Source organism: Mustela nivalis (assembly GCF_964662115.1).
Source record: "Mustela nivalis genome assembly, chromosome: 11".
NCBI lineage: Eukaryota > Metazoa > Chordata > Mammalia > Carnivora > Mustelidae > Mustela > Mustela nivalis.
Genome location: NC_139030.1, coordinates 52,479,055 through 52,498,656, shown reverse-complemented (window position 1 = coordinate 52,498,656; position 19,602 = coordinate 52,479,055). Strand labels below are relative to the sequence as shown.

The 19,602-nt window shown below is 37.6% G+C and overlaps 1 protein-coding gene across 8 annotated transcripts in view; it reads right to left on the bottom strand.

Annotated features, from left to right (window-relative positions):
* Window positions 1-19,602, bottom strand: part of SCN1A (sodium voltage-gated channel alpha subunit 1) — a 141,098-nt gene that overhangs the window by 29,750 nt on the left and 91,746 nt on the right. The gene's annotated exons all lie outside the window — the stretch shown is intronic.

Below are 19,602 nucleotides of genomic sequence, written 5' to 3'. Positions count from 1 at the left end.
CACTCTCATCTAAACCCCCTTCCCCACTTTATCTGCCCCACCCTTTGGGCACATACTGCTTTTTATCTAACCTACCTCTATTCTAATTGACTTACTGCAGGAACAGTGGTTGGCACGTTCTCTGTAAGAACACAATGACCCATGCTCTTGGTGTGCTAAAACCACTCAAATGATGGGCTACCTTCTATCACACTTGTGCATTTCTGCTTTCACCAAGTGAGTTGTTTGCTTATCAAGAATAAGTCATGTCTGGGGCGCCTGGGTGGCTCAGTGGGTTAAGCCTCTGCCTTCAGCTCAGGTCATGATGTCTGGGTCCTGGGATCGATCCTGGCAGGGAGCCTGCTTCCCTCTCTCTCTCTCTGCCTGCTGCTCTGTCTATTTGTGATCTCTTTCTGTCAAATAAATAAATAAAATCTTTAAAAAAAGAAGAAGTTATGTTTGTTTTCAAATCAGTGTACTATTTTAAATTACTGTAATTATTAATTCACTTTTACATAAGTTGATAAAATGAGTAAAAAGATGGTTTTGTTATATCCATAAAAACTAAATTGAAATCATGGTATAAATTTAATGGAGGCAAATTCCCCACACATATACATACACATGAAAAAATATTTGTCATAAAATTGGTCATGAATAATTGCTAAAAAAAAAAAAGGGCGGGGGGAGAGGGACTGGGTATATGCATTTCTGGAAGAATGTTGCTTTATAAGGTTCTTAAGATCTCTGACCTCTTTGGAGAAAACCTAAACTAGAAATCGTAGTTGATAAGTTACAGGTATGGGTCACGCCACAGTGATGTGCAGAACTGCCAACAAGGAACGCATGCTGGGACAAGAGGCCTCAAGTCACATTTTTATGTAAGTATCTATCATTTTTCAAAATGAAGCCATTTAATGTCTGGGATCTAGAAGGAATTTGTATACCTTTTGGGAGTGGAACATGATCACAAATTAGATTTAAAAATACTATTCCTCTTTGGCTTACATAACTTCCTAAATCAACATTTTTTTTTTTTTCTAAATCTATTTTTTTTTTTTAACTTTTTATTTTTTTATAAACATATATTTTTATCCCCAGGGGTACAGGTCTGTGAATCACCAGGTTTACACACTTCACAGCACTCACCAAAGCACATACCCTCCCCAATGTCCATAATCCCACCCCCTTTTAAAAAAAGATTTTATTTATTTGATAGAGATCACAAGTAGGCAGAGAGGCAGGCAGAGAGAGAGGAGGAAGCAGGCTCCCCACTGAGCAGAGAGCCTGATGCAGGATCGATCCCAGGTCCCTAGGATCATGATCAGAGCCGAAGGCAGAGGCTTTAACCCACTGAGCCACCCAGGTGCCCCCTTAAATCAACATTTTGCCAGGAAACCCTGGGAAGCCATCTCATGGCGGGATAGACCCTAATTCTCATGCCAGTCAGGGAAACTTGTCCCAACGTTCAAGCCATAATAATGGCAGATAAAGTGACTTAAATTTTGTTCATTCCTGCTTAAAAAAATAAACAAAACAAAACAAAACAAAACATACTCTAACCAGAAAGAAATGTCAGTGCTTTTCCCACATGATGTAAATACATGAGTATCAGTGTAAGAGAAAAGAAAAACAGCTAAAATAAAACAGATGCAGAAATGACTGAGCTGAAGGATGCCTAGGCCATCCCTGGGAGGCAAAAAGGGTTTGGATTGATGAACTAAATAAAGAACGTTAATAAGTTTGAAATTAATGAACTAAATAATCAATGTATTAGAAATCGATTAAAATACAAACAAAGTTAATAAATAAGGGCACCAAGACCTTTCTAATAAAAACAAGAGAGGACGCAAGCATTTGATTCTTACAAGTTGTATGTAAAAACACTGCATGTTTAGTCATTTAGTCATTGATGTACTTTTAAAGAAACTTTTTGCAGATGATGAATTGTACTGTTAAATTTTCAATCAAGAATCATGTAAATGTTTAATATTCATCTTGCAAGAAAAGGTGAGTATCTGTCCTTATTACAGAAGACAGATTTCCAACCTGTGTTCTGTGGAGACAAGACTTCAACCCTGGGAGAAAGATGAAGGCCGACGAAGCAAGTTCCTGTTGTAATGTAACGTAATGTTCTACAACTCATAGTCTTTTAGGATTTGACATGGCACAGGAGAGATGTGATATTGAAAATGGTAAGAAAAAAGGAAAAAGAAAAGAAAATGGTAAGAAGGCAGGGCACTTGGGTGGCTCAGTCCTTAGGTATCTGCCTTCGGTTTAGGTCATGATCCCGGGGTCATGGGATGGAGCCCTGCATCGGGCTCCCTGCTCAGCGGGAAAACTGCTTCTCCCTCTCCCACTCCCCCTGCTTGTGTTCCTTCCCTTGCTCTTGCTCTGTCAAATAAATAAATAAAATCTTTAGGAAGAAAAACAAGAAAATGATAGGAAGGTCATGCAGGGACAAACCCGGACTCAGGAAGAGATAAGGCAATAAAAGCTCAGGGTGGGTATGGCTGGGAGGTGTGCACTGAGTCATAGGTGCTGGGTCTATGTCTAGAAAAATCCTTGATCATCTCTGGCCAAGGATGGGAGAAGCAAAAGTAATACCTACTCCCACCTTGGATACAGAGAAACCACTCACGTATAACCAGGCTTTTAAGTTAATTTCCCTACGTCCAATATTCATTTACTCACTAAACATTTAGGAGATATTATATTCTGAGATTTGTGTTAAGTCTCTGTCTCACAGAAACCCTTCATCAGCATAATGCCTTATTTATCTGGGCTTTTTTTCCTTTTCCTTTGCTGCTTTTTTCCCCTTTTTTATTGGCCAAAGTGGAATGTACAAAGTACTTTATGGTTACTTTAATGTTAATTTATTAAAATTAAGGTTAATCATTTTAAGGTTCATCTCAATTATGTTTTCTTCTGTCAATTGTCCCCGTCTTTTGCCTATTTTTCTAGTGGATTGTTTGTGTTCTTATCACACTTCAATTGAGCTTTAGAAACAAAAGTCATTTGAGTTTCCTTAACATGTAATATTTGCCAAAAAAATTAATTCTCTCCTGCTGGGTATCAAATTGCCACAAACTTAATGGCTCAAAACAAAACCAGTTGATTATCTCACCGTTTCTGTAGGTCAGAAGTCTGGCACTACATAGATTCTGTACTCAGGGTCTCACTGGGATACAGCTAAGGTGTTGGCTGGGACCACAGTTCCCATCTGAGGCTTAGGATCCATGAACCTGATGGTTGAGTTCATTTTCTTGCAGTTGTAAGACTGAAGTCCCTACTGTCCTGCTAGCTCATGGCCTTCAACCATTAGAGACCACCACAGTCCCTTGTCCCATAAGCTCTCGTATGCAGTCTTTCTTCTGAGCCGCCTGAGCATCTCTCTCTCTCTCTCAGTTACACTTATGGAACCACTAGGAGAAAACTACTCTGAAATGTTTCCTCTGATTAGGTCAGGCTCACCCAGGATAATCTCCCTTTGGCCATAGACATAACATAATCACAGGATGACATCTCATCATTGCCACAGGCTTCAATTGCGCTCAGGGGTGGGGATTACACAAAGGCGATATCTTTGGTGTCATCTTAGGATCTTGCCAATCATACCAAAGTCTGTGTATTTTATTGGTTTTCTTTTCTAAGAACCACCTGCTATCTTAGTATCAACTGCTACATTGAAAATTCATTGATTTCCTTCATTTTGTTTAATTCCCAATATCTCAAACTAAGTTTTTTTTTGTCATGTTCTTTCATTCATTTTTTTAAAGGTTTAATTTATTTATTTGAGAGAAAGAGAGAGAGAGAGAGAGAGAGTGTGTGCAATCAGCAGGGTGAGGGGCAGGGGGGGAAGCAGAGTCCCCTCTGAGGGCAGAGCACCATGTGGGGTTCATACTAGGGGCTGGACTTGGGGTTCCATTGTAGGACCCTGAGAATATGACCTCAGTCAGAAGCTTAACTGACTGAGCCACCCAGGCACCCCTCATTCCTTCTTGATCATTCTTGTCAATATTAAGACATTCAATGTCTGTTTGGTGCTATTCCACAGGTTCTGACAGAAAATGTTTTTATTTTCCAAATAACTACTTACATGTTTTATTTTCTCCTTAACCCAGTATTTGTTTAGGAAGGAGTTTCTTAATTTTCAAATGGTTAGAACTTTTTCTTTCATTTTACTATTGACTTCTAGCTTACTTGTATTGTGATTAGATAATAACCCTATATGATATCTTCTATTTTGAATTTGTTGAAGTTTATTTTACTATCCATTACATTGTTAATTTATATAAATAGATACACAGGCCCTTGAAAATAATAGTTTTCTGCATGTATAAATTTTGAGATAATATGTGTATATTCATGACATTCACTTTTATTATTTATATTATTCAAATTATCAGTGTCCCTACTTGATTTTTCTTTATTTTGTTTATCAAAGCTATGAGAATGGTATTAAAACATTCACAACCATTTTTATGTACTTTTATCAATATATTCTTATATTTTTCATTGTTGAAATCAAAGATGATATGTCTCTGAATTCTTTATTTCGTTGGAATAATAACACAATTACTCAAAGAGGAAAAGCAAAGACTTTCAGATATGTGGTAAGAACTTATCTCTAATAAAATACTTAGAAAATTGGATAACAGAGAAACTAGAATATTCTTAAACAAGTACATTTGTTGATTTAAAAACCAATAAAGTGGGGCACCTAGGTGGCTCAGTTGATTAAGTGTCTGCCTTCCATTCAGGTAATGATCCCAGGGTCCTTGGATCTAGCCCCATATCTGCTTCTACATCTCCCTTCCCTCTCCCTCTCCCTCTCCCCCACCTCTTCCCTGTCCCTTCCTCCCCCCCTCCCCCGGCTCAAATGCTCTTTCTTTCACTCATTCTGTCTCTCAAATAAATAAATAAAATCTTTTTTTTAAAAAAACCAATAAGGCCAATGAATTCTTCCTTTTTTGTTTTTAAATTCAAGTTTAATTTTACTTTGAAATTTGCCACCCAAATAATTTATCATTGGTTCTCACAGTTAGTTTTTGAGAGTAATAGACTATTTTAAAATTGATTTTCATATTTAAGTCATTAATCAAATTAATTTCCAGTGAGTTAGTTCATTTGAAACTATGTGTATGTTCACACATGACTCTCAAGCTAAATCCTATATTGACCTGTACTATTCATGTATTTTTTGCAGGATGACTTAATAAGTGAGCTGAGATATGACCACATCATATCTAAGGCATTCATATTGTCTTGTACTGCAGGGCATTCAATAACCACTTAATAACTACAGTGGATTTATGCAACATTTCTTGCTTTTAAAAAATGTTCCTCCTCAGTGGATTTATGTAACATTTCTTGCTTTTAAAAAATGTTCTTTACTATAGCAAATGATTTTGACCTTGAGGGTGAAGCAAAACAAAGCACAGCAAATAAAATACTCCATAATATTTTTTAAGAGTAAATGACTAATTGGTTTTTATTCTCTGACTTGATGTCAAGATGTTTATGCCTTTATTTTAGACTTCATTTCCTACAGGAAGCTTAATTATAGAGTTTAATAGTTCAAGTTATAATAAGTGATAACTTTATTAAAATGTAAATCTGGAATTTAAGGGTCAAAAGGATATAGAATATGTGTATGCATGTACACACGCATATGTATCTTTTTATTTTTGAAAAATAATTATTTTTAAAAATATTATTTATTTATTTACTTGAAAGAAATCACAAGTAGGCAGAGAGGCAGACAGAGAGAAAGAGAGAGAGAGGGAAGCAGGTTCCCCGCTGAGCAGAGAGCCCGAAGCAGGGCTTGATCCCAGGACCCTGGGACCATGACCTGAGCTGAGGGTAGAGGCTTTAACTCACTGAGACACCCAGATGCCCGAAAAAAACTTATTTTTAAAGATATATTTATTTGAGAGAGAGAGAGAGAGAGCATGCGGAGAGGTAGAAGGAGAGGGAGAGAGAGAATCTTAAGCAGACTCTGAGTCCAATGCAGCGGTTTCATTTCACGGCCCTGAAATCATGACCCGAGTCAAATCAAGAGTTAGATGTTGATCTGACTAAGCCACCCAGACAGACACCCCCAAAACACTTATTTTTAATGCTAGGCATGTATTATTTTAAAGGTGGGCATTTTATGTTGTTATATATATTTTAAATCGTATATAAATGAGATGCTCTATATCAAAAATATTAGTATTAATATTTTATCGTGTACATAATATATGAGTAAATATTTCTGGTGTACACTAGCAAATTAAAAATTTAAATGACCCCTATTTAAGACTCTCAACAAAGCAAGAATATAATATCAAAGAAAAATACACTGTACTGAGATTTAGCATTTTCACAGACTGGCTGGAAAAGTTAAATATTAACTCATTAATTCCCACAGCATTCCTAAAACCCAGATCATTTCTTCATCAAGTTGTAGGTTGGAAGGGAAGTCTCCAGTGCATTATTCATATTTACTAAATATTAACTTGTTCTTATAATTGTGAAATCTAGTGTTAGTCAAACACTTCACCAAGGTAGAAGGGAAAGTGAAGGAATACAGCTTTAATACACTCTGAATTCTGCTTTAAAGTATGTCAGACATGAATTTTGTATTTATCATTAAATATAAAAGAAATAGAACCTCTCATCATATATTGGACCAACAGAAAATTATCATAATGCAAATAAGTTAAAAATTTAAAAAGTCTGCAAAATTGCATTTAAAATTCCCAAGCTAGGAATCAAAGTTGTAAATCCAATGAGTATTTTCCACTGTTTTTAATTCATTTTGCCAAAATGGGCATAGAGTCTTAGTGTTCTTTTGACATTAATTTTTCATCATAAATGATAACATTTTACAAATATTTAATAAGTATCTACTGACTGGAGGAACTATGTAACTATAATGAAAGGGTTAAAAGTTCTGTTTTGAGTCAGACAAGATTGGGTTTGAATCATAATTAGTGGTTTTATGAACTTTTAGCAATTATCTTCGCCTCCTTAAGCTTTAGTTTCTAATTTGTAAAATTGTTCTTATGTCACATGGATTGTTACAAGGATCAAACAAGACAGCATGTGGAAAATTCCACGTGCTTATCCTATAAATGGTAATAAGCTTCATAACAGTATTATATATAGATTGTAATATGTGTAATTGCTAGTATTTGACCTTATCAACTGCCGAAAGTATCAGTCCATGCACAACAACAGGATTAGGACTTGAAAAAGAAAATAGTGAAGATAATAGACCTAGTACCTGCCCTCAAAGCATTCACAGTCAGATGGAAGATACACATGAGCAAACAGTTGTCACTCACTGTCATTGAGTTAGCACAGGGTATCTTGAGAGCAGCACCTAACTCAGTCTAAGAAGGGAAGGTAGAAGAAAGTAACACTTGGGAAGAGAAGGATGAGTTGGGTGGGGTTTGAGCAGGGGAGAGGATGCCATAAGAATGGCGCCTGGGTGGCTCAGTGGGTTAAAGCCTCCGCCTTTGGCTTGGGCTGTGATTTCAGGGCCCAACAACTGAGCCCTGTATTGGGCTCTCGGCTCAGCAAGGAGCATGCTTCCTCCTCTCTCTCTGCCTGCCTCTCCATCCACTTGTGATCTCTGTCTGTCAAATGAATAAGTAAAATTAAAAAAAAAAAAAGGATATTCTGTATGGAGAGAATGGGTATAAGGATCAGAACCTGACAAAGCATGGGGAATTTTAGGAAACAAAAGATCAGTGTGCTTGGATGGGGAGAGATGGCGAACACTATGTGAGGCTGGAAAGGTTGAGGATGGTCAATTTTTGCAAGGACTTGTAGGCCGTGGTAAGTAGTATAGACTGCCAGCATGGGGCAACTCCTGAAAGAGGGGTGAGCTACAACCAGATTTGCCTTTTAGAGAGACCACTTATTATGTAGGGAGTAGAGCAGTGAGAGGGAACATTTGTGAAGGTTGCAGCAGTTAAATCTGAGATGATGGAGGTCTGCCATTGTGTGGAGCTGGTGGAGATGCAGAGGAGACAAAGATGCATCAAGTTGGCAGTACCTGGCAATCAATCAGATGTAAGGAAGAAGGAGTTTGGGTATCCACTGATTAGATGGTAGCACTTCTCATATAGCATCGTTACCATCTCATAAAGATCAGGGCCCTGACAAACTATAGCTCAGAATAAGGAAATAGTCAAGAGCTGGAAGGGACACACCCAACCAATGTCCAGATGGGACTCTATCAAGTGCTCCATGAACATCTGTCAGGGAATTATCTGAAAATTCTGAGTGTTTTCTTTTCTTTTCCTTCTTCTCTCCTCCCTGCCCCTCCCCAGAGAGAAGCTGCATCTAAAAGCAAACTGCTTACTTAACATAACTTAGGAATAGTCAATTAGGAATTATTATTATTAGGAATAATTGTTCAATTATTAGGAATAATTGTTCAATTACTTCATCTACATGCTTTCAGAAGGTAGGACTGGTAACACGAAACATGTCACTGACTTACATGATGCTAATTAACACTGACCCAGCACCTCATTTGTGCCAGGTACTGTGGAAGTTACTAGAAGTACAAAGATATGTATCACTACAGTTCTTATTCTCGAGTTGCTCACAAGATTAGCAAGTAGGGTAGACAGATACACAACAGAGAAATAGAATGCAATGCATACCTTTCATTGTATGCAGCCATTAATTCTAGTTGGGGGAAATCTAGAGGGCTTTCCAGAATTAAGAGTTATTTGCTATAGTGAGCATCAGAGCAATAATACATTTTTATGGAGTGAGTACATGGACAAAGTCTTGAATATTGATTCAAAGGTCATTTTGTTTTGTTAGATTTTGCAGAGAATGGCAAGAAGAAGAAGGTAATTTCAAACAAGAAACGTTGGAGTCCAAGGACAGAAATTTCATGGAGCAGTGTGACTAGAACTGAGCTGAGTCATGGGGAATTAGACTGATGAAATGAATCTGATCAAGGCTGTCCAATTGCTCATGATATATTTAAGACTGCCTTTTTTCCTCCCATGGAAATGTGTTTCAGAGGGTAATTCTAGTGATACAGATGAAATAATACGACAGGAAGTGGAAGGTCAAGAATGGAGATGGATTTAGGAGATAAAACCCACAGATTTGGCAGTAAATATGACGAGGGCCTTCCTATTAGAGAGGTTAAGAATGAATCCAAGCTTCTCATAAGCTACTTGTGAGCTTGTATGGTTGGGAGGAAAGTAGCCTGGATTTTTGGAGGCCGGGGAATGACAGAGCTTAAAGAATTAGGAAATATTGCAGACAATCAAGTGAGATAGGGTCACTGAACTTGGCAAATAAGAGAACATCAATGATATTTGAAAAGAGAAAGGTAGGGGAAGAAACCAGAAAGGAGATATTTGAAGGTGACTGAGCAGTGGAAAATGGGAAGGCAGTGAGTATAATCTAATCTATCTTTTAAAGATTGGCAATGAATTCAAGGACAGAAACTCAAGGAAGAGATGAGATCAAAGGAACATTTAAAATATACATGATTTTATTTTATTTTAGGATGGGAGTCTTCTCCTTTTATGTGAGTTTGTGGGAAGGGCTTCTGAAGGAGAAAGTGTAACACAGGGTGGAGGCCATAGTTGCTGCATCAGAAACCATGAGGATTTTTTAAGAGACCGTACAGAAGGAACAGTTGGGGGCATACACATCTATCTCCCAGAGACTTTTAACATCCCTAGATACGTTATATGATGTTTTTCAGTGGGAAAATTATGTTATCATGGTGTTCATGAGTTGGGATATTTGCAAAAATCTTCATACATATCCATTTTGACTCCAGATTAACCAGAAACCCCCTATTCTTATTTCTTTATTTAACAGGTATTTACTGAGCACCTACTCTATGCTAGGTTCCATGATGAAGGCAGGCTATACTTTGGTAAATGAAATGGACTAATCCCTCTCAGCTACATTTAAAAGCTGAGCATTGTTCACATGCATTCTCCGTAGACCTTTCTGTGGTAGTATACATTTAGTTTACTGAGCAGTATATGCTTTGGTTGGGAATTGTCATATGTTCTTTATCCCAAATACAGTAAAGGTAAAAGTATTAAATAAAAGAATATTCATAAAGCAGCAAATAACTATTATTTTAACATAGATGTAATAATTGAGAGGGAAAATAGGAGTCTAGAAGTAAATCTTCACTTATAAACATTTTGTTTTCACTGTGGCCTTAAAGTGAGTGAGACCTGTTTAGTGTTTCACCTGTTCCAAAGACTTCATAATCTAACGATGCAACTACAGAAGTGCTTCCAAATGATTTAGAAGATTCTTCCAGGTAGCATTAAATTCAGAAATGCATCTTCCTAAAACACAGCTTGGAGCAATCATAGTTCAAGAGGATGAATGCTCTATAATTAGAAGTAGATCTCCATAGGTCAGTATGGGATGCAGAAGCAGATTGGTTTACCCTTCAGGCCAGTGCTGAAGGAAGAGGACCATCCAGGACCAAGGGAGAGGACTCAGACACTTGTGGCTATGCCATTAACTTATGCCCAGTGGAAAGGTCTTGGTAGTTAAGACCAGCTCTATCATGGATACCTCTTCTTAGTACTTCAATAAACAATATCATTAATTTTAAAGTAAAACCAAAGAAAACATTTTTTCAGACACTGTTAAGGAGATTTAGTGTAATAATCAAGAACATAGACTGTGTTGCCAACTGCCTGAATTCTTCTAGTCCAGGATCAGTCCTTACAATTTGTGCAAGTGGCAAGCTACTTAAATACTGCATTGAATGACCTTATCCAAAAAATAGAATAATCTCTCCGTTGGTATGAAGACTGAGTAAGAAAATGCATCTAAAATCCTACGAATAGTGTTTTCCTATGGTTAAACAAACTCAACAGATGATGTCTGTTATTAGCATGACCTGAATTACAAAGATCCAAATAACATTTTTACTCATTTTGGGGCTCACTCATTGCAAAAATAAGTATACTTTTCCCCTAACTAGCTTAGTAATATATTATTTTATTCCAAAAAGGTGTAAGTTTAACCACTCAATTTATTTAAAAATACTGATGCAGACAGAATTATAGTAGTAATTGTGCTGCTAACACCTTATGTTTTTGACCACTTTGAACTTCCAAAGAACTTTTGAATCCTCATAATGCTCCTACCAGCACCAGAGGACAGTTGAACCCCTTTTACAAATTAGGAAATGGAATAATACAGAGTTAGTGACTTGCCCACTAGAGTTAAGGCCACCAGACTTTTAGACTAGTTCTTCAAAGAAATCAACCAAAACTCAAAAAGCTATTGAGCACATATTTGTGCCCAACACTGCAGTTGGCCTCAGAAGACTAAAATTATATAAAATATAATCTTTAACCAAAGAAACTCATTTTCTAATTGGGGAGATACGATTTTATATTGCTAGTTTTTCCCAGTTTTTAAAGCTCTTCAGAATCTGTCTAAGCCACCATTCCTTATTATTAATTTTCAGTGGAAACCCTGATTTCTAACTGATCTATTATTCTTACTACTGCATGAGTCAAGAAACTCTATAAGGTTTTAAAAACAATTCCTTAGGTTATTTGAATATACTTAGTGGGTTGTAGTCTGCAGGGAGTTACATAAGTGTTGAATTTGACCCATGCAAAGCCTTTCCTGCATTTGGGGACAAACATGGGACAAGTATGGAAAGATAGCCCAAGGATTTTTCCTGGAATGGGGGACAGTGGTGCATAAGTGTGCACTTCATGGGGCAGGCAAAACAAATATAGGTCTCCCTTTTATATGTCCCTTCATTTGCAGTCTGTTAGTTGTTTTCTGGAAACTGAGGCAGTTCTGCTCCTTGTATACTCCTATAGCTTTATCTCCTGTGACATTATATCCCTAAAACACATCCTGTTTATAAACATATCCTGTTGTGCCATGTCTTTAGGTTTCTGTATATTTATTCTTTCTGACTGGAATGCTCTTTAGAAATAAAGTTTCCTAACTTCTTCAAGGAGTTTACCGTATCAAGAATTTAATGAGACAGTTTAAAAATGAAACAGAAAATACAAAATCTGTCACTTTTCCAGATAAACCTGTAAAGCAATTCATTACAAAGGGCAGAAGGCAGACAACACAAAAGGACTAACAGTGGAATATGTTACTAGTAATTCTTACAAGAAAACACTGGCCAACAGAGTGTTGGGAATGCTACTAGTAATAATAATAATAATAATAATAATGGCAATTTATTAAATATTTATAATTTTTCAGCTTCTATGATAACTACTTCACATTTATTGACTCATTTTATACTCCACAGGAAGTATGAAGTAGGTGATTTTATCCTCATTCTTGAGATGAGATTTGAGGACTGGATAGTCAGGTAAGGCCACTTGGTATGTGGCTAAAATGGAATCATAAAACACAGTGTCTGGTTCCAGAGAATAATCTATTATGAATAACACTATAATTATGGGTTTACATGTCTAAAAACAAATGCTTAGATAATGGATAAGAAACAATGACCATTTATAACTTTAACCCAAGGCATTGATATAATTTCAATAATGATCCATTATAGATAAGGCTCATTATTGAAATCCAGGCATGGAAACATTAGCAAATTCAAATGGAACAGGTTAGCAGAACCCATGGCAGGTAATACTGTGAGTCAATAAGGTATGTCCCAACATGGAAATTCATATTTAAAAGTTGAAAATTATCTTTCTAAAATCTAAATATATATACAGTTGGCCCTTGAACAATGTGGAGGTGTGGAGGCTGCCGACCCCTGTGCAGTCAAAAATCTGCATATATAGGAGTCAGGATGGCGGAGAAGTAGCAGGCTGAGACTACATCAGGTAGCAGAAGATCAGCTAGATAGCTTATCTAAAGATTGCAAACACCTACAAATCCAAGGGGAGATTGAAGAGAAGAAATTCTAGAAACAGAAAATCAACCACTTTCTGAAAGGTAGGACTGGCGGAGAAGTGAATCCAAAGCTATGGGAAGATAGACCGTGGTGGGGAGGGGGCGGGCACCTGGCAAGAGGCGGAGGAAGGGAGCACTAATTCAGGACTTTTAAAAGTCTATTCCGCAGAGGGACATAGCTCCACAGGCTAAACCGGGGTGAGGCCCACGCAGGGTCAGCGTGGCCCCAGGTCCCACAGGGAGGGTGTCTGAGTGTCGCAGAGTTTGCAGGTATTAGAACGGGGAAGCCAGCTACAGAGACAGAGCCAAGGAGTGAGCTCTCAGCTGGGGGTTACCTTGAACCAGTGGCAGGCTTGGTGAGCTCGGAGCACAGCCGGAGGCCAGGGAGATGGGAGTAATTGGGCGCTATTCTCTAAGGGTGGACTGAGGAGTCTCAGCTCCTCTGGGCCAGAGACTGGGAGGCTGCCATTTTCATTCAGGGAACAAAAGCTCCTGAAAGCAAACCCGAGCTGATTACTCAGCCTGGCCCCTGGTAGGCCCCTGGTAAGGGCAGTGCAATTCCGCCTGGGGCAAAGACACTTGAGAATCCATACAACAGGCCCCTCCCCCAGAAGGTCAACAAGAAATCCAGCCAGGACCAAGTTCTCCAACCAAGGAGTGCAGGTTCAACCAAGGAGAACAGCAGAATTCCAGAGGAGGAGAAAGCAAAGCACGGAACTCATGGCTTTCTCCCTGTGATTCTTTAGTCTTGCAGTTAATTTAATATTTTTTCTTTTTCTATTTTTTTCCTCTTCTGCTAAATATTTTTTTAACATTTACCCTTTTCTTTTTTAATGCTTTTTAACTAGTTTATCTAATATATATATATATATATATATATTCTTTTTTATATTTTTTCTTTATTCATTTTCTTTTTTTAATTGTTTCTTTTTATTTTTTTTCTGAACCTCTTTTTATCCACCCCCCCCCCCCCACGATTTGGGATCTCTTCTGATTTGGTTAAAGGGTATTTTCCTGGGGTCATTGACACCCTTTTAGTATTTTAGTTGCTCCTTCATATACTCTTATCTGAACAAAATGACAAGGCAGAAAAATTCCCCACATACACAAAAAAATGAACAAGAGACAGTACCGAAGACTAGGGACCTAATCAATACAGACATTGGTAATATGTCAGATCTAGTGTTCAGAATGACGATTCTCAAGGTTCTAGCCGGGCTTGAAAAAGGCATGGAAGATATTAGAGAAACCCTCTTGGGAGATATAAAAACGCTTTTGGGAAAAATAAAAGAACTAAAGTCTAACCAAGTTGAAATTTAAAAAGCTATTAATGAGGTGCAATAAAAAGAGGAGGCTCTCACTGCTAGGATAAATGAGGCAGAAGATAGAATTAGCAATATAGAAGACCAAATGACAGAGAATAAAGAAGCTGAACAAAAGAGGGACAAACAGCTACTGGGCCACGAGGGGAGAATTCGAGAGATATTCCAGGACAAACAAAAACTGAAAGAATTTGCAAACACCAAACCAACGCCACAGGAAATATTGAAAGGGGTCCTCTAAGCAAAGAGAGAGCTTAAAAGTAGTAGACCAGAAAGGAACAGAGACAATATACAGCAATAGTCACCTTACAGGCAATTCAATGGCACTAAATTCATATCTCTCAATAGTTACCCTGAATGTTAATGGGCTAAACACCCCAATCAAAAGACACAGGGTATCAGAATGGATAAAAGAAACCAAACCCATCAATATGTGTCTACAAGAAACTCATTTTAGACCCAAAGACACCTCCAGATGTAAAGTGAGGGGAGATGTAAAGTGAGGAGAAAACAATTTAACATGCTAATGGACATCAAAAGAAAGCTGGGGTGGCAATCCTTATATCAGATCAATTAGCCAAATACTATAATAAGAGATGAATTTTAATTCTTCTTTAATTCTTTAGAAGGATGCTGTTTGGATTTCATGTATTTGGGTTCTTTAAGCCAAATACTATAATAAGAGATGAGGAAGGACACTATATCATACTCAAACGGTCTGTCCAACAAGAAGTTCTAACAATTTTAAATATCTATGCCACTAACATAGGAACAGCCAACTATATAAGCCAATTAATAACAAAATCAAAGAAACACATCGACAATAATACAATAATAGTAGGGGACTTTAACACTCCCCTCACTGAAATGGACAGATGATTCAAGCAAAAGATCAACAAGGAAATAAAGGCCTTAAATGACACACTGGACCAGATGGACATCACAGTTATGTTCAGAACATTCCATCCTAAAGCAACAGAATACACATTCTTCTCTAGTGCACATGGAACATTCTCCAGAATAGATCACATCCTGGGCCATAAATCAGGTCTCGACCAATATCAAAAGATTGGGATCATTCCCTGCATATTTTCAGACCACAATGTTCTGAAGCTAGAACTCAATCACAAGAGGAAATTAGGAAAGAACCCAAATACATGAAATCTAAACAGCATCCTTCTAAAGAATTAAAGAAGAATTAAAATTAAAATTAAAGAAGAATTGAAAAAATTCATGGAAACAAATGATAATGAAAACACAATGGTCAAAATCTGTGGGACACAGCAAAGGCAGTCCTGAGAGGAAAATATATAGCGGTACAAGCCTTTCTCAAGAAACCAGAAAGGTCTCAAGTACACAACCTAATCCTACTCCTAAAGGAGCTGGAGAAAGAACAAAGAAAGCCTAAACCCAGCAGGAGAGGAGAAATCATAAAGATCAGAGCAGAGATCAATGAAATAGAAAAAACAAACAAACAAACAAACGCAATAGAACAAATCAACAAAACTAGGAGCTGGTTCTTTGAAAGAATTAGTAAGATTGATAAACCCCTGGCCAGACTTACCAAAAAGAAAAGAGAAAAGACCCAAATAAATAAAATCATGAATGAAAGAGAAGAGATCACCAACACTAAAGAAATACAAACAATTATAAGAACATACTATGAGCAACTGTACGCCAACAAATTCGACAATCTGGAAGAAATGGATATATTTCTAGAGACATATAAACTACCACAACTGAACCAGGAAGACATAGAAAACCTGAATAGACCCATAACCAGTAAGGAGACTGAAGCAGTCATCAAAAATCTCCAAACATTTAAAGGAGAATTAATTCCTATTCTCCTGAAACTGTTCCAAAAAATAGAAATGAAAGGAAAACTTCCAAACTCATTTTATGAGGCCAGCATCACCTTGATCCCAAAACCAGACAAGGATCTCATAAAAAAGAGAATTACAGACCAATAGCCTTGATGAACACAGATGCAAAAATTCTAACCAAAATACTAACCAATAGGATCCAACACTACATTAAAAGGATTATTCACCACGACCAAGTGGGATTTATTCCAGGGCTGCAAGGTTGGTTCAACATCTGCAAATCAATTAATTGATACAATACATTAATAATTAATAAAAGAAAGGACAAGAACCATATGATACTCTCAATAGATGCTGAAAAAGCATTTGACAAAGTACAGCATCCCTTCCTGATCAAAACTCTTCAAAGTGTAGGGATAGGGGGCACATACCTCAATATTATCAAAGCCATCTATGAAAACCCACGGCAAAATCATTCTCAATGGAGAAAAACTGAGAGCTTTTCTGCTAAGGTCACGAACACGGCAGGGATGTCCGTTATCACCACTGCTATTCAACATAGTACTAGCAGTCCTAGCCTCAGCAATCAGACAACAAAAAGAAATTAAAGACATCCAAATCAGCAAAGAAGTCAAACTATCACTCTTGGCAGATGATATGATACTATATGTGGAAAACCCAAAAGACTCCACTCCAAAAGTGCTAGAACTTGTACAGGAATTCAGTAAAGTGTCAGGATATAAAATCAATGCACAGAAATCAGTTGCATTTCTCTACACCAACAACAAGACAGAAGAGAGAGAAATTAAGGAGTCAATCCCATTTACAATTGTACCCCAAATCATTAGATACCTAGGAATAAACCTAACCAAAGAGGCAAAGAATCTATACTCAGAAAACTACAAAGTACTCATGAAAGAAATTGAGGAAGACACAAAGAAATGGAAAAATGTTCCATGCTCATGGACTGGAAGAACAAATATTGTGAAAATGTCTATGCTACCTAAAGCAATCCATACATTTAATGCAATCCCTATCAAAATCCCACCATTTTTTTCAAAGAAATGGAACAAATAATCCTAAAATTTACATGGAACCAGAAAAGACCTCAAATAGCCAGAGGAATATTGAAAAAGAAAGCCAAAGTTGGTAGCCATCCCAAATCCAGACTTCAAGCTTTGTTACAAAGCTGTCATCATCAAGACAGTATAGTACTGGCACAAAAACAGACACATAGATCAATGGAACAGAACAGAGTCCAGAAATAGACCCTCAAACCTATGGTCAACTAGTCTTCGACAAAGCAGGAAAAATGTCCAATGGACAAAAGACAGCCTCTTCAATAAATGGTGTTGGGAAAATTGGACAGCCACATGCAGAAAAATGAAATTGGACCATTTCCTTACACCACATACGAAAATAGACTCAGAATGGATGAAGGACCTCAATGTGAGAAAGGAATCCATCAAAATCCTTGAGGAGAACATAGGCAGCAACTTCTTTGACCTCAGCCACAGCAACTTCTTCCTAGGAACATTGCCAAAGGCAAGGGAAGTAAGGGCAAAAATGAACTATTGGGATTTCATCAAGATCAAAAGCTTTTGCACAGCAAAGGAAACAGTTAACAAAACCAAAAGACAACTGACAGAATGGGAGAAGTTATTTCAAATGACATATCAGACAAAGGTCTAGTGTCCAAAATCTATAAAGAGCTTAGCAAACTCAACACCCAAAGAACAAATAATCCAATCAAGAAATGGGCAGAGGACATGAATAGACATCTCTGCAAAGAAGACATCCAGATGGCCAAAAGACACATGAAAAAGTGCTCCACATCACTCAGCATCAGGGAAATACAAGTCAAAACCACAATGAGATACCACCTCACACCAGTCAGAATGGCTAAAATTAACAAGTCAGGAAATGACAGATGCTGGCGAGGATGTGGAGAAAGGGGAACCCTCCTACACTGTTGGTGGGAATGCAAGCTGTGCAACCACTCTGGAAAACAGCACGGAGGTTCCTCAAAATGTTGAAAATAGAGCTACCCTATGACCCAGCAATTGCACTACTGGGTATTTACCCTAAGGATACAAACATAGTGATCTGAAGGGGCACATGCACCCACATGTTTATAGCAGCAATGTCCACAATAGCCAAAGTATGGAAAGAACCTGGATGTCCATCAACAGATGAATGGATAAAGAAGATGTGGTATTATACACAATGGAATACTATGCAGCCATCAAAAGAAATGAAATCTTGCCATTTGCGACGACGTGGATGGAACTAGAGGGTATTATGCTAAGCGAAATAAGTCAGTGGGAGAAAGACAACTATCATATGATCTCCCTGATATAAGGAAGAGGAGATGTAGCGTGGGGGGGCGCATATTGGGGGGGTAGAAAAGGAATAAAAGGAAACAAGATGGGATCGGGAGGGAGAAAAACCATAAGAGACTCTTAATCTCACAAAACAAACTGAGGGTTGCCGGCTGGAGGGGAGGTATTGAGAGGGTGGTTGGGTTATGGACATTGGGGAGGGTATGTGCTATGGTGACTATTGTGAAGTGTAAACCTGGCGATTCACAGACTGTACCCCTGGGGCTAATAATATATTATATGTTTATTAAAAAATTAAAAAGATTATTAAAAGAAAAAGGAGAAACAACAATAAGAGCTAACACAGTATTAGGTTGAATTAGGAGAATAATGGAGTTTGGATCATGGGAAATAAAACTATTTTTTCAAATGTGCTCTCATCAGAGCAAGTATGATAATGAGAATACTTTAAAATGGTTCTATTAAACAGAGTTAAATGGGATGGAAAAGTCTAATCTGAGTGCCTGCTTTGTAGCAAACATACTCAATTGTGTCACAATGTAAAAGGAGAGACATGCATGCATATCAGTAGTTAGAACAAAATGTCACCATACTTTGTGAGATGTATGAGCCTAGAGCATGAGTTGTTTATTACCTATGCTCTGCTCTCTGTCTCTGGGAACCAAAAAAGAAGCCATCCATTCTGCCTGGCGTGCAGAAGTTTTCATGATCACTAGTTCCAAAGAGCTGAAACATTGTTTCTCACATTTAAGAACTCTGCACTTCAGGCGCTTCCCGCCCCCCCCCCCCCAAGGACCCAGTGCTTGCACTCTAATTAGAAAAGGGAAACTCTGAGTTTGGCACCGGCAGCCCCAGCTTCATTCATCAGTATTCCCTACATCACGCCATGAGTTCTGGTATTATCTATTCTGTTTAATTACAATTAAAGAAAATACTGGTATAATAAATGGGTTTATCAACTCCTACTGGATCATGACTCATTATTTGAGAAATACTGCCTCACATTTTCTCTAAAGTTTCTACCGCCCCCAATACTTAAATTTTCAATTAATGTAATGATAGTCCAAGATATAAAATGACACAGAATATGAAGAAATAGGACTGCCTCCAGTGGTTCAGTGGATAGTTACTTTTTAATAAAAATATCAGTTTTTTTTTCTGTGAGCCCTGAAAAACATGTAAAATTTTTATAGACAAAGTATTTTTTATGGATGGTCTTTGTCA